Here is a 17,288-nt window from a genome sequence, read left to right as displayed (position 1 = left end):
AGTTTGCACTGTTTTCCTTCTGTTTTCCCTGAAGTGAAAGTTGCTCAGTTGTGTCCAACTCTTTGCAACCCCATGGACTATAAAGTCCATGGAATTCTCCAGGCCAGAATACTAGAGTGGGCAGCCATTCCTTTCTCCAGGGGATCTTCCCAACCTGGGGATTGAACCCAGGTCTTCCTCATTGCAGGTGGATTATTTACCAGCTGAGCCACAAGGAAACCCAAGGGGATTCTTACTCGCCTCCTGCTACAGAAACAGGAAACTTGAAGATTCATCCCTAAAGAGGGGTGGGTAGACATTTAGTGCCTCCACCCTTAGGCCAGGGTGGGATCATAGGGATTAAAGTTAGGCAGCCTGGTAAGGAGGATGCTACTTTAGCGCAGCTACCTTTTCAAGGGGTGCATGGGTGGGTAGATAGAGTGGCAACCTATAAAAAGGAGAACAGAGCCCCATTGGCTGGAAAAGAGGGTGAGAGGGCCAAAAGGTGAGGTCACTGGGGATTAGGAGAAGGACGGGATGAAAGAGTTGTGTCACAGAGAAGAGCAGGCACCTCCATTACTACTGCTTGCAACTCTCAATTGCCCTTTCCTTCGGGCAGCTTGCCTCTGAGCCAAGCTGCATTAACTTAATATAGACTCCAGCTATTTATGTTCACGCAAAACAAGGGTAGGCACAAGTGACCTCCTGAGAAGTCAGATGATACCCTCCGGTGGTTTGTGTTCTGGCCCCACTTCTTTTTAATTTTTACATTCATAGCTTAAAATTGCGTTAGATGGCCCAGAGGCTATCCTCTCCCATACATAATAAGAAGACAAGTATCTCGCTACATGCTATTAATAAGGTTTTATTATGAATAGGGGATGGATTCATAAACAACTGGTTCTTGAATCTATTGCCAGAAAGAGAGTCTTGGTATTAATTATGCAAAAACTAAAGCATATTGTCTTTGATAGACTCCAAAATTAACTCCAAAGTTTAACATAAAATAACCACTTACCATAAATAAATCTGATTCACTACCTAGAGACACATTTTTCTGTTAATTTATCTTAGAAAATATCCCAAGAAAGCAACTGAAAAGCTTTCAAATCCATCTCTTCCTTTTCATCAACTTTGCTGCTCTTCAGTGTTTCTTGATTGGACAGTCACAACTGCGTTCTATCAAGTGTCTCATCCTGACTACATTCAATGAACCCACTCTGCCCATACATATGTGTGAAAATATAAAAGTCCCACCACCTGACAGTCCCAGCTTCCATCTTTGGAATTTACTCAGGCTACCTCCTGCTCCACGTATTCCAATCTGTTATCCTTCACTCTTCACTCTTCTGGGTCTCTGACTCTAACCTTAATGGTTTCCTTGGGACAATTCTATTCCAACTCAACCCCAATATCTCTCTCAAACAGAATCCTGGTGTTCACCTCATACCACTCTCCACCTAGCCCTTGAGTAAGAGATACCTCTAACCCTCCCCACAACAGTCTTTCAGCGCCTATGCCAAATGAAACTGGAAACTTTGTGGTTTTAATCACTTTATCTATCCTCTAAACTGAAGCCAGATTCATCTCTCTAAAATTAAAATTCACCCCTGCTTAAAATTTTGCAATGGCTCCTGCCGCCTGACTTCAGGAGAAAGTCGGAACTCCTCATGGCAAACATGGTGGACACGGGCGTTCGTGATGTCGCTCCACACACCTTTCCTGCCTCCTTACTCACAGCCCCTCCCCAACCACTTCTCTTCTTAACTAGTATGATATATTTGCATTTCCCACAATGTACCATGATTTCCTTACCTCTCCTATCCCCTCTTTCTAGAATGCTTTTGTCTGGATTGTTTACCAAGTTAATTCTAACTCAGTCTTTAAATATATAGTCAGAAAACTTTCCTTCACTTCTTTGAGCAGAGTTTATCATATCATTATTGTACATCCTACAGTGCTTTTTTACTAATCTCTTTATTACTGTAATCATTTGTTTTTAATATTTGTCTTCTCACTAATTATTTTTTAATCTCTAGTTCCTTGCATTGTATCTGACCCATAATTATTACTGAGTGAAGGGATAAATTAATTAACAAATGTTAAAGTAGATGCAAAACATGTAACTCTACCAGACTTTGGTAATATCATTGATTCCTTAAGGTGGATGAGAAGAAAAAGAAACATGTATTCTCTAGTTTGAACAATATTTTGTGAGAGTTTCTCTGGGACCCTGGTGATTCCTGCACATTCTCCAGGAATTCTGAAATAGAAGAGGTTGTGAAGGGAAGGAAATGAAAGAAATTTAAAAAGATAGCTGCTGATGGCTTTGCTAGGTTAAAAAAAAAGTAAAACTTTTATTTGGTAGCATTTTCAAATATATGAGTTACTGACAAAAAAAATATTAACTAACCAATATTGTACGAGCTAGGAGGTAAGGAAAATTTACACCCAGGGATGTACGTCTGTAAGTGATGCTTTGAGCAAACATAGCAGGCAGGACATCAGCCAGGATAAGATGACACTATAGAATTGCTATTATTAACTGAGTTATACAAGGTATTCATAATTTTGCTATTGTTGTTGTTCTCTATATTACTGAAGGAAAAAGAAGATATTTTTGTGTGAATAAATATCATAGAATATCAGAGAGAGAATAAATAGAACCCTGAGGTCTATTTTCAACATACATAGCTGATTGTATATATTTTTGATAAATTATACATAAAACATAAAAATATGTTTTGAAATTATATAATATGTAATATATATATCACATATAATTATATATAAAATATATAATATATAATTGAATTTTAATTTTTTTTTTAATTCTGAAAAGTTGGATGGGGAGAAATAAGTTTATTCTTCCACCCTACATCTCTTAGATGTTTTTGATTTTCTGATCCATTTCCATGTGGAGGTAGAAATGATTATTCCAGAGTGCACTGGAAGAGCTTATATATTAATAATAGGATGACAATATGACCTCTATTGTTTTTATTTTCAAAGCACGTATCGATCTCCACCAGCCACAGAGACCCCTGGACATATCAGGCACCAGACAGAGAAGGTGTCCTCAGCATCCTCTGTCTCTGACTTGGCTCCGATCAAGAGCCTCTCTGAGAGTGGTATGATTTAGCAATTGTCTTTCAGGAAGTGCAGTCCCTCTGTTCCTCTAGGTACTATGTTACTGCATCAAATCAAATCAAACCATCAGATGAGATCCTTATCAACAAAACCTGCAAGAAATAGTCACGTTAAATCCTCTATTTGATTTCCTATAAAATTAATGACCATCCCTAACAAAAAATTTCATGTATAACATTTAAGATGAAAAGAAAAAAAAAAACAGGCCTAGGAAGGTCTTAGCTACTCTGAGAGAAATTGTATATGATTCCTCCTTTTAAGCAAGGGAAGTCAAAATTTCAGCCCAGTAGCTGATTTCTCCAGGTCCTCTGAGCCCAGTTCACAGCAGCAGCTCTGCTAGCCATTAGCAGGTGTTACAGCCACTCCAACACTTACTTGCTATCTCCTGAGTTCACAATCTACCTTGTTCACTTATTCTTGCTTTTCCTCTCTTTTCTTTAGGCTTAAGGCATCACCAACTCGATGGATGTGAGTTCGAGTGAACTCTGGGAGTTGGTGATGGACAGGGAAGCCTGGCGTGCTGCAATTCATGGGGTCGCAAAGAGTCAGACACGACTGAGCGACTGAACTGAACTGAACTGAAGCCTTTTTTAGTGGCAAATTCTCAGTTTTACTGTTTTATTCATTCATTCAACAAAATGTATTGTGGTGCATTGAGAGCCCTCTATGTGCCAAGTCTTGGAGATTGTGATTAAGACAGAAACAGTGGGAGTTGGGAGGGAGGTTCCAGAGGGAGGGGATATAGTTATACTTATGGCTGATTCACACTGTTGTATGGCAGAAACCAACACAACATTGTAAAGCAATTATCCTCTAATATAAAAAAAAAAAAAAAGACAGAAGCAGTCATGGAGTTTACAGTCTAAGCTAGGAATCAACTCATGTTATTTTTGGTTCTTTTACAAACTTACAATTTCTCCGTCAAAAATTCCAGGCTCTTTGCAATTCTCTGAGCCCTTATATTGGTCTCTCTGAACCAGAGGACTCTGGAGACAGTACCAGACCCATGCCCATTAAGGACCTGAGCAGCAGGATAATACAAATTTTCATTCTACCCCTGTACAGCCCCTGACCCCGAGTTCAAAACGGCCCTCTAGTGAGATGTAGTTTAATATAGGTGCAGATTCTACCAGAGGCTTCTGAATGAGGATATTCTAATTTCCATGACATCATCCTTGTCTAACTCTTCTGGCCTACTCTGTTCCTTGCACCAAACTACCGCAGTTCCCGTGAACACATGACGTCTTTCAGTTCTCAAATGGTTGCAAATGTTCACTGTCACTCTTCTTTTGCCAACTTGTCCATCTGACACACTGCTGTCTGTCATTCAGATCATTGCTTAAGGAACACCCCCTCACTGATGCCTACTAGCCTCCCTCTTCCCTTTCTCGTCTCCTTTCCCAAAGCAATCACTCCCTCTTCTGTGCTGGAGAGTTACAGGGCATTGGTTTCTAGCTTAGTCTCTGAATTCAAATCAATCTGAGTTTCTCTCCTGGCTCTACCACCTAGCAACTACGTGATCTTGGATGATTTATTTAACCTAAAGAGCTTCAGTTCCCTCATCTGCAAAAAGGGACAATAATAGTATCTATCTCATAGGGTTGTTAGAATTAAAAAATATAAAGAATTAAAAGCACTTAGGTTCTGACATATAGTAACCATTGATCATACCATACTGGGTTGTAATTATTTATTTCAGTTTCATTCTACCCGATGAGACTGGCAGCTTCTTAAGAGCAAGAATCTTGTCTCATTCATCACAGGACCTGGAATAAAGTAAACGCACAATAAGTGGGTTTTTTGTTGTTGTTTAGTTGCTAAGTCATGTCTGACTCTTTTGTGAATTCATGGACTATAGCCCACCAGGCTCCTCTGTTCATGGGACTTCCCAGGCAAGAATACTGGAGTGGGTTGCCATTTCCTTCGCCAGGGGATCTTCCCGATCCAAGGATCAAACCTTCATCTCCTGCATTGGCAGGTGAACTCTTTACCACTGAGCCACCAGGGAAGCCCAAGTGGGTTTTAAACATATATAAGATTCTTTGCAATTTAATGCAATTCAAAGGAAGGGCTTTTAATTAACTTCTACTGTACTAACTGCAAATAGAGCATCCTTCTCCCATGCCCTCTTTAAAATTTCCTACTCTTTTATGGCTTAACATCAGTTATTCAACAAAGTTGTCTATCTAGTGTCTATCATGTGCCAAGCAATGTGCTCAGCTGTGAAACTTTCTTGGTAAATATAAAGCAGTCCCAAGACTAGAAAAGAGACAGACAAGTAAAGCAGTTTACGTAATCAAGTCCTGTGGGAGTCACAGTGGAGTAACACAAAATGTCATAGAAAAATTTAAGGAGAAGCAATTATGAAAATTTGGGGGTTAGAGAAATGAAACCTGGCTGAAATTCAGAGCACCAGGGTCTTTGCGAAGTTTATCCACTAAGTTAACAGTTGAACAACCAGCTGCCTAGGGGCACTTCTGGTCCAGAGGCACCCTTCTCTAACCATTAATGACAGGTTCTAGGGTACTTTGGAGAGCAATACCCTAGGGTCTTGGGCATCCTTAGCTTTCTTGCAACATTACTCCTTGTTGTTGCTGTTGCTCAGTCACTAAGTTGTGTCCAACTCTTTGCGACCCCATGGACTGCAGCACGCCAGGCTTCCCTGTCCTTTACCATCTCCCAGAGCTTGCTCAAACTCGTGTCCATTGAATATTCAATCTTTAGATGATGATATATACAAATATGTTGTGAAAAATATGAGATGCCTGGGCCAGTAGCATCTGGAGTCTCCATGCCTTCTAAAAATCACAGCAATGTCTTTCTGTTTTAAACAACCACGTCTCTTCTTGGAAGGATTCGTGATTTTTTCAAAACACCTGTTAAAATTATACATGCAAAAATTATTTTACTATAGTCAGAAAGATTTTTAATTCTTTTTGCCTGTAACCTTTGCTCTACATACAAAACATTCTGAGACAATCTCTAAGTTCTCTCATTAAATAAAACATTCTCTGGGATATTATGATTATCACCATTACCCCAAGGGTTAGCATAGCTTGACTTATTAATTCTTTGTTTCCTGACTCAGTTATCATGCACCGTTTTCCTACACCTGTGGGTTTATTTATATAGTCAAGTAATTTGGAGGAAGTGTAAATACACTGAAGAACAATAAAAGTCAACAGAATCCTTCCTCAGAGATTAAAACAGCTTCTAGCCGTGGCTCTGAGGGACCTCATTCTGGAACTTCCAATCTGTTTAGCAAGGGTCCCTTCCTTTGTCTGAGCAGGTCACTGGGGCTGTTATCTTTAATTCACATTTTCCTTTCCATGTGACATATAGCACTTTCCCCCTCCTATTACCAACAGAATGTAACTCTAGATGTTGAATTTGAGTTAACTGGTAAAGGTTAACAGTTCTGGATGTCAGGTAGACTGGATTTTAATTCTGTCTCCAAATCATTAATTAGCTATGTGACTTTGGAAAAGTTACTTAACATCTCTGAATCTAGTTTTCTCATTTGAATAGAATTATCATAAAGATTAAATGAAATAACACTTATAAGTTATTAAAGTGTAGTCAAAAGTTTAACTACACTTTGTTCTAAGTACTTTATATGTATTAACTACTTTACCCCTTACAAGGTGTCCATCCCATATCAGATGCTTAGGGATAAATATCATGTGACCACCTTACAGTGAGTTCTACTAGCCCACATCGCCCCTACAAGCCATTTTTTGTACTTGCCAGTCACAAAATAAAAGCAGTTTTCTTGCCATGACCAGCCCTGGCATGCTACTAACCCTAGGCATCCAGCCCTGACCCCTTCTGAACAGGGCCTTCCGTGTGCTCAGCATGGCTGCTTGGCTCAGATAGGCAGCCTGCAGCCCTTTGCACTAACTGCTAATGCATCACTGCATTTTAATCCAGCAGAGCTGGCTTTGCTGACAGTGAGGACGTGATGCAAAGCACAGCTCTTTAGTTTCCAAATGAATGAAAACAGCACACTGAAAGAGAGGCTGGCCACAGCTTCTAGCTAGAAAACAATAATGACTCACAGGAAAGACAAAGAACTGAGTAAGCACCAACGACAAGCCACTCATCCCTTCAGCATCACTTGGGAAAATGTGATCTCTCTATGCAACAACCAAAAACATATGGACAAAATCTCTCAGGCTTCTGAAGATGGTCTAATTCCCATCTGGCTTATAAATTTCATCACTTCTAAATTAGCTACACTAGGAGTTGGGGGAAGATGTACAGGGACCATAGATATTAGAAATATTTACATGTGGTATGCATCTGCATCATGACTGGCATTGCCAATCAACTGTGAAACAAATGTTAAATAGCTTTGATGAGAAAGCTTGTTATTTACAGTCTGGTGACAATACAGAAAATATTTCACTGGTGACAAAAGGAAACTGAATCTTCTTTCTGTATGTATATACTGTCAGAGATCTGGACAGAAATCTAAAATAAATCTAAAAATATATAAAATATTTATATATCTTATATAAATATAAAATATATATAATATATATTTTATATAAATATATAAAGTGTGATACTCCTTCCCTAATGATGATGACGATGATTTCCAACATATAATGCTACCTAATCATGGAATAGCTTAAGTAAGAAAGTGTCTTATTAATCCATAACTTTTTCTTTTTATCTATTCATTATTTTTATGGGTGATTATTCAATATATTCATAACTATTTTTGTGTAAAAACTAACACATCCTAATTTTTAATGCTAGTAAATGTTCAAAATTTTTAACTAATAATATCTCACGGTGGAAAAAATTACTTTGGTAAAAGGGTCTAATGAATTAGTCTTGCCTTCACTTTCTTTGGCATTTCTCAGAAATTGCCAAGAACTAGAAGCTAAAACGAAATGTCTAGAAGTCAGCATGGTATGCTAAAATATCTTGTACTATCTAAATCAAGAGGTTGTAACCAAAATCAAGAATTCTTAGAAGACAAACCTTACATACACTTTTAATGTTTTTGGCTCCCCAGAATCTAAACCTCTTTGTTATACATGAGGAACCTTATGAGACAGAACACACCTCCCACTACAGAGGCTCCAGATACTTGCCCAGCCTCCCTTACAACTAGGCTGCTAGCACATGGTCTAGACTCCTCTGACGGGATGCAGCCACCTCCAATTTTGAATCTGGACCAAAGAAGGAGGAAGCTCAGAGTCCATTCTGACAAGACGGACAATAATTATAAGAGTAATAATAGCAGGGACAGAAGCTGCATTTGTTTTCCAGAGCATCGTGACTCCAGACCACCTGCAGTGCCAGCATTAGGGCAAGTGTCTGAACCTGTGAACAGAGACAGTGATATCTTACTGGGAAACTTCTGCAATGTGATGGTGGACGTGATGCCTGGTTCTATCACCTACAAGCTTGGTTTTCAAGCCCTTCTAAAGATGATATCAAATTGTTGTTGTTTAGTCAATTAGTCATGCCCAACTCTTTGCAACTTCAAGGACTGTAGTATGCCAGGTTCCCTGTCCTTCAGTATCTCCTGCAGTTTGCTCAAGTCCATGTCCATTGAGTCAGTGATGCCATCCAATCATCTCACCCTCTGTTGTCCCCTTCTCCTCCTGCCTTCAGTCTTTCCCAGCATCAGGGTCTTTTCCAATGAGTCAGTTCTTTCTATCATGTGGCCCAAGTATTGGAGCTTCAGCTTCCAGTCCAAGGGACTCTCAAGAGTCTTCTCCAGCACCACAGTTCAAAAGCATCAACTCTTTGGCACTCAGCCTTCTCTATGGTCCAACTCCTGAATTATGATATCGAATACCAAACATTTAAACATAAATTTTATTGTGTAAGACCAGAATCCTGATTATTTTATTTATTTTAAAATATTGAACTCATTACTCCAGCTATACGTGGTAGCTTGAGGTAGGTGGCAGTTTTCTTCTAGGTTAAAAGAGAAGGAAACATTGAAACCTAAGCACCACAAGGCAGCTGGCAGTCATTGCAAAAACATTTGCTCTTGGCGGGGAGTTCTCACTTTGAATTCCAGTATGTGCTTTTCAGGTGGCAATGGCTGTGCACTAACATGTGATGTGAATTAGCATTTAACTGTTCTCTCTTTCCTGTTCTATAGTCTTCACACCACATTACGGCTTCCAAACTGCTCTTTCTCCACCTCAAATGACCCCCTTGGTGTGCCTGACCGGAAGTAATTCCCATTCACAGTCACTGAGAACAGCTTTGAAATCCTAGGTCAACCTTTTGTTCCATGGGACTTTCCTTCATTTTATTCATTCTCTTTACGCTATTTTGTCAGAGTTCCTAAGTACAATATTCTGCTTCTTTGAAGAGGAACCTTAATTAGCTCTTCTACCCCATTTCCTCCTACTTCTTAGGAGATAAATTCATAGATGTCAGTCGTGCTTACTGGTGTTACCCTATTAACTCTTATTAGCATTTAGGAATGTCTTTTCCCTACACCTCTGAAAGATGAGAAAATCTTTTGTGGAAATTGTATCTTTGTTCTATTCCCAATGAGTAGTGCTACTTTACATAGTATCTTAACAAAATTTTCAGTAAATAACTAGTTAAAACCATCCCTCTTCCTAAGCAAAAAGGTTATTTGGGACCTGCTGGTGAAGTTCACATAGAGCTTTCCAAAGCAAGCATCTATGAAATTATGAGCCTATCCACTTGATAAAGGAGCAGTTGGGCATTAGAGAAACTTACTAACTTGCTCGAAGTTAGTTGAAAACATTCAGTATATGTTAGCTCTAATTACAGGCACAATGAACCAGACAGAGCTGGTTCAAAGTGGAACTGAATCGCTGGGACTCAAAAACCAGGCTTCAAACTGCCTACTTTTCCTCGGCATAACTGCACTCTCATCCGTAAGTGTCATTCATGGCGCCTGCCACACCCAGAATCCAGAGCCACTTCTAAGGGAAACTATTCCCTCTTGAGCCCCTGCTGACAGGCAGCCCCTACCATGGTGGTTTGGTCACACCCTCTCTGGGCTCCACTAATTGAACACGGCTGGGCAGCTGACCAAAAGGAAGCAAACTCACAGACTGGCCAGCCGTCTATGAAGTGGCCTGATACAAAAAGTTTTGACTCAACAGACCTAATTGACTCAACCTTATCATAGGTAATTGTTGTACACATTATTCTAATTAACACATGAAATGGAACAATCGTGTTCAATTTTCTTTCCACCACTCTCATGTAAACATGCCCTAATGGAACATTGCATGTTGGAAGCTCCCAATCTTTTAACCTCTGATAATTACTTTTCTTCTAGGTTCTGTGGCCTCAAACAGCTTTGATCCTCTCCACTTATCGGTTTGTCCTTCAGCATTCCGAGTGCTTTACAGAAATTATTAACAATCCCGTAAGGTAAGCACTATCAGTATTTACATTTTACAGATGAAGAAAGCAAGACACAGAGAGATGGTGGTGGTTGGATCAGGGTGATGGGAGAGGAGAAAAGAGGGCAGATTAACAGATATATTTTGAAAGTGGAACCAACAAGGGCTGGCTTCTAGATTTGATGTGGAAGTGATGGAAGGGGAGAATCCAGGATGATGCTAAAGCCACAGGGTGAATTATGCAGGCATTTGTTCAGCCCACTTCTCATCTCTAACTGGACGTTCCAGAAGCCCTCCCAGAAGACAAAGTCAACGTGTCCAAAACTGAATTTTATCAATAATTTTTTCCACAAAAGACATGCTCCTCTTTTTAATATTTTCTTTTTCAGAGAGTGTCACCATAACTTTATTAAGTGGCAAGTACTTTATGGAAAGTACTAGGGCTTCCCTGGTGGCTCAGTGGTAAAGAATCTATTTGCCAACCCAGGAGATGCAGGAGGTGTGGGTTTGATCCATGGGTTGGGAAGATCCCCTGGAGGAGGAAATGGCAACTCACTCCAGTATTCTTGCCTGGGAAATCCCATGGACAGAAGAGCCTGGTGGGCTACAGTTGATGGGGTTGCAAAAGAGTCAGATACGACTTTGTGACTAAATAACAGCAACAACTTTACAGAAAGAGACAGGAATGAGAGAAGCAGTTTAAACTATAGTTTTAGATCCTACTATAGTGAAGATCTATCTATTGTTCAAGTTGTTTTCTCCAACTTATTAATGTATTTACTAGACATTTAGCTCCCTCATTTGACCATACAGCTCTCAAGGGCAGAGACTGTGCCTGTAATGAGAGCTAACATATGCAGAGTGTTTTCAAAATGTCAGGGCTGTGTATTCCATGGAGTGAGTGGGAACAGGGGCGGGCAGAAGAAGACAAGGGTTTGGCAGTGAACAGAGGAGACTGAAGGAATCAGCAACTGCCTTCATCTTAGGGATTCTCTAAGTCTGCTTTAGGAAGTAGGGTGCAACCAAACAGTTCTCAGCATACAGTAAATGCCCAATAAGCATTTGTTGAATGAATCAATGATAAGGCAGACAGAATTATTTGAGATCTGCATCCTGGTGATCACAGCTGACTGAATGAGCCCCTAACATGGGCAAGTTTGGCACTTGCTGCTGCTGCTGCTAAGTCGCTTCAGTCATGTCCAACTCTGTGCGATTCCATAGACGGCAGCCCACCAGGGTCCCCCGTCCCTGGGATTCTCCAGGCAAGAACACTGGAGTGGGTTGCCATTTCCTTCTCCAATAAGTTTGGCACTTAATCATATTTAAATTAGTGTTTTCTCTACATTTTTTTCAATTGTATGTCTTACCTTTCTGAGAAAATACTTGTTTTTTTTAAGTTATGGATTGTGTCTTTTATGATTCCAACTTCAACGATAGAACTCAAAAAATAAATCAGGAGAGGCAGTGGAATATAGATCTGTAATGGAAGAAAAAGTTAAACGGTGGTTGGTTATATCTGGGTGATGGGATGAAAAATGATTTGTATCTTTGAAACCTTATGTTGTTATATGTCTTAAAAAACTTTTGGTGGCTCAGTGGTAAAGAATCTACCTGCCAATGCAGGAGATGCGTGTTCAATCTCTGGTCAGGAAGATCCCATGGAGGAGGAAATAACAACTCACTCCAGTATTCTTGCCTGGGTTATCCCACGGGCAGAGGAGCCTGGAGGGCTACAGTCCCTGGGGTTGCAAAAGAGTTGGACACAACTTAGTGACTAACTAACAACAAAACAACAAAAACTTTCTACCATAAAAATGTACTTTTTTTAATAATTTAAAATGATACTATAAGGTACTAGATATTAAAACCAGTGAAATCCACCTCCATTAACCCTTGTTCAAGATCCATACAGCTGAAATATTTGAATCTCAATTTCATTATTGGTCAGCTACATATATTAAAAAAAAAAAAAAAAGTCATGGAAAATGCCAGCTCCTGCTTCTGTACATAAAGAATTGACCACCAAGACAATAAAAACAATTGTTTAGATCCAATCCTACCAACACTCTAAAACGTTCTTGCAAGCATACATTTTAGCAAAGTAAACACAGAAAGCAGCAGTAATCCATTTCATCAGGATAGGGTCTTCTAGTAAACAAGTTGTCCTTGCCAAAGCTTGTCGAGCATTTAGCTGCCTCTTACAGTTACAAGCAGCTCAAGAGGCTTCAAATCTAAGGACTGAATTATATATGAGCCAAGCCCTGCCAGCCTTTCTACTCTTCTTTTCTCTTTCTCTGTGTTCTACTGTATTTTGACAAAGTTGTGTTTACAGAACCATTGGTATCCCAAGGCCCTCCTGATCAAAGAGCAATAAGATATTTCAAAATTGCTCCTGTGTTTGTGTTGCCATGTGAACTTTTCCCTGAGAGGAAGTATTAACTTGGAGACTCTGGCCCCAGATTGGTATCTTCTGTGAAAATGGATACGGATGAATGACACTCAAAATGGCCTTCTCTTCAAATGTGAGTTAAATGTAGTTTGTTAGCCCCAGACTCGGGCTAGAGCAAAAGTCTTATGCCAGGGAGGTTACTGCTATGTATATTACACACCTCAATTCTCATTAAAATATTTACTGAGAGAAAAAATGTATAAGTAAAAATTAAAAAATAAAGTGACAAGTTCCTGAATTTCTCTAAGCAAGACTGCAATTACTTCTCAGCCATTAAAAAGAATACATTTGAATCAGTTCTAATGAGATGGATGAAACTGGAGCCTATTATACAGAGTGAAGTAAGCCAGAAAGAAAAACACCAATACAGTATACTAATGCATATATATGGAATTTAGAAAGATGGTAACAATAACCCTGTATACAAGACAGCAAAAGAGACACTGATGTATAGAACAGTCTTTTGGACTCTGTGGGAGAGGGAGAGGGCGGGATGATTTGGGAGAATGGCATTGAAACATGTATAATATCATATATGAAACAAGTTGCCAGTCCAGGTTCGATGCACGATACTAGATACTTGAGGCTGGTGCACTGGGACGACCCAGAGGGATGGTACAGGGAGGGAGGAGGGAGGAGGGTTCAGGATGGGGAATATGTGTATACCTGTGGTGGATTCATGTTGATATATCACAAAACCAATACAATATTGTAAAGTTAAAAAATTAAATTAAATTTTAAAAAAAATAAAAAAAAGTAGGAACTGCCAAAGACAGAAAATGCTCACTTTTTAAAATAGATGCTTGTAAAAATGACCCAGAAGGCCTAAACCTTCTCAGTAAACCAGGAGTCTCTGTACAAAACTAAAAAAACCGAGGAAGTCATGTGATAACTAAAGAGCTAGAGAAACATTTCGGGGGAATACTGACTTTGTTTCAAATTAGGTAAATGTTTGAACCAAAGGAATGGTCATGAGACACAGAACAGATAAATGGCTGTACTGTATCCAAAACCATTAAAAGCCATCAGATAGCTCCAATCTTTAGTTCCTCTTTGCTTTTTGCCATTAGGGTAGTATCATCTGTATATCTGAGGTTGTTGATATTTCTCCTGTCATGCACAGATGTGAGAGGTGGGCCATAAAGAAGGTTGAGCGCCAAAAAATTGTTGCTTTTGAACTGTGGTGCTCGAGAAGACTCTTGAGAGCCCCTTGGACAGAAGGAGATCAAACCAGTCAACCCTAAAGGAAATCAACCCTGAATATTCATTGGAAGGACTGATGCTGAAGCTGAAGCTCCAGTAATTTGGCCACCTGATGTGAAGAGTTGACTCATTAGAAAAGACTCTGATGCTGGGAAAGATTGAGGGCAGGAGGAGAAGAGTGAAGAGGACAGAGGATGAGATGGTTGGATGGCATAATTGACTCAATGGACATGAGTTTGAGCAAACTCTGGGAGATGGTGAAGGACAGGGATGCCTGGCATGCTGCAGTCCATGGAGTCACAAAGAGTCAGACATGACTTATCAACTGAACAACAATAATCTCCAATCTATTTATCTTTTCAGCCTAGACAATCTCCTGCCTCTGCCTGTGGCACTTGCTTATGAGAAGACTCGAGCCACCTGACTGGACTCCTTGTTTCTGGCTCCTGGATGCTCTGGCTCCAGGGGATATTTATCCCCTGGAATGTCTACATTCAAACAAAAAAAGTGGACACTGTAAATGTCTCATTGATTTCTACTCTAAGGTTTGTCGGGAGTACCTGGAACCTCCTTATTGTTGTAGTTGTTCAGTTCTTCAGTCATGTCTGATTCTTTGTAACTCCATGGACCATGCCAGGCTTCCCTGGCCTTCACTCTTTCCTGGAGTTTGCTCAAACTCATGTCCACTGAGTTGATAATGCCATCCAACCATCTTATCCTCTGTCCTCATCCCCCTTCTCCTGCCCTCAATGTTTCCCAGCATCAGCTGTTTTCCAATGAGTCAGCTTTTCACATCAGATAGCCAAAGCACTGGAGTTTCAGCTTCAGCATCAGTCCTTCCAATGAATATTTAGGGTTGATTTCCTTTAGGATTGACTGGTTTGATTTCCTTGCTGTCCAAGGGACTCTTAAGAGTTTTCTCCAACACCACAGTTCAAAAGCATCAATTCTTTGGCGCTCAGCCTTCTTTAGGTCCAACTCTCACATCTGTACATTACTACTGGAAAAACCATAGCTTTGACTATGCAGACCTTTGTCGGCACCTAGAGTAACTGTATCCCTCACACCCTAGCATCTAGGCTCACTCACCAACCTAGATAGCATATTAAAAAGCAGAGACATTGCTTTGCCAACAAGGGTCTGTCTAGTCAAGGCTACGGTTTTTCCAGTGGTCATGTATGGATGTAAGAGTTGGACTGTGAAGAAAGCTGAGCGCCGAAGAATTGCTGCTTTTGAACTGTGGTGTTGGAGAAGACTCTTGAGAGTCCCTTGGACTGCAAGGAGATCCACCCAGTCCATTCTAAAGGAGATCAGTCCTGGGTGTTCATTGGAAGGACTGATGCTAAAGCTGAAACTCCAATACTTTGGCCTCATGTGAAGAGTTGACTCAATGGAAAAAGACCCTGATGCTGGGAGGGATTGGGGGCAAGAAGAGAAGGGGACAACAGAGGATGAGATGGCTGGATGGCATCACCAACTCGATAGACATGAGTTTGAGTAGTCTCCGGGAGTTGGTGATGGTCAGGGAGGCCTGGCGTGCTGCAATTCATGGGGTCACAAAGAGTCAGACACGACTGAGCGACTGAACTGAACTGAATCCCATCCTAGACTCTGAAGCCAATGTAGACTCTAAATCAAGGTGACCCCCACTTCAGCCACCCAACTCTCTAGTGGTACAGTGACTCGGCAGCAAGCTATTCTGTTTATAGTCCTGTTCTTTCTGTAAACTGCAGCCCTTAATTATTCAGCTGTCTCTTCTATTTTATTGTTGTGCTATTTGTTTGTTTAGGGAAATTTCTTTGTTCTCATTTGTTTTCTGGTTAATTATGTTTCTTTTCTCTCTCCTTTTTTCAAGCCAAGCTCCTGCCTTGTTCTACTACTTCAGTAGTTGGTTCCTTGCCTTGTTCCTCCATGCTTAAGTATTTTTATAATTTCCCAATTGCTCTGAGACTTGAATTCTGCTTTTTCCACTATTTCAGATGTTGTTGTTGTTAATCTCTAAGTTGTATCCAACTCTTTTGCAACACTATGGACTGCGGCCCAACAGGCTCTTCTGTCCATGGTATCCTCCAGGCAAGGGTACTAGAGACTGTTGCCACTCCCTACTCCCTAGTAGGTAGGGATCTTTCCTACCCAGGGATTGAACCCACATCTCCCTGCATTGGCAGGCAAATTCTTTACTGCTGAGTCACCAGGGAAGCCCCACTCTTTCAAATACTGAAGCCCTAAAATTTGGTTCCCCTGGCTATGTCTTTACTGCTTTCTAAGAGATTAAGGCCTAAATAAGTAGTCACTAGCTAGAGAGTCACTGAGTGTATGGTCCCCAGTTCCACCAGTTTAGAACCAAGCCAAGTGCCTTCTACACACCAGGCACAGGAGAACTGAAGACACTGCAGTGAACAGAATAAACAGAGTTCCTGCTTTTGTGGAGCTTACATTCTGATGTGGAGATACATAGTAAAATGAATAAGCAAATACAATGATGATGAGTGTCATGGGAAAAAAAAAAAAAACCCAAAATGTGCTTCATCTGCCCAGGCCTACTGTTGATTTACAATACCTATTGCTTATTATAGGAATTTTTCCTGCATCTGTTGATGAGAACTTCCCTTAGTTATTCAATTTCTATCAGAAATCTTCACAGAATCTGAGTTTGGAGCTTTTGACAACTACATTGTTTAAAAAAAAAAATAATCAGTGTTATTAACATTGTCTGGGAATCTTTTAGCAATTATGGGATCTCCCCTTCCACATGATCATAAGAATCTTCCCCTCTCCTGGGAAGCCCCAGACTCCACACGTGCAACTCACAGGACTCCCTCAACTTCCTCTTCTCTTTCTCTTCCTTTTCAACTATTTGAAAAAAATAATATCTGTTTGTTTATAGAATCAAATAGAATGACATGAATAGTAATGTGTGTGCTAAGTTGCTTCAGTCATGTCCAACTCTGTGAGACCCTATGGGCTGTAGCCCACCAGGCTCCTCTGTCCATGAGATTCTCCAGAAAAGAATACTGAAGTGGGTTGCCATGCCCTCCTCCAGGGGATCTTCCCTGGGGTAGTACACATCACCAATGAATGCAAACTTAAAATTTTTTTTTGGATAGCTAATTCAAGTACCCAATTCAAAATTCAAAAGCCAT

Source organism: Bubalus bubalis, chromosome 16 (assembly GCF_019923935.1).
Source record: "Bubalus bubalis isolate 160015118507 breed Murrah chromosome 16, NDDB_SH_1, whole genome shotgun sequence".
NCBI classification, from domain to species: domain Eukaryota; kingdom Metazoa; phylum Chordata; class Mammalia; order Artiodactyla; family Bovidae; genus Bubalus; species Bubalus bubalis.
This window is presented reverse-complemented; position numbering follows the sequence as displayed.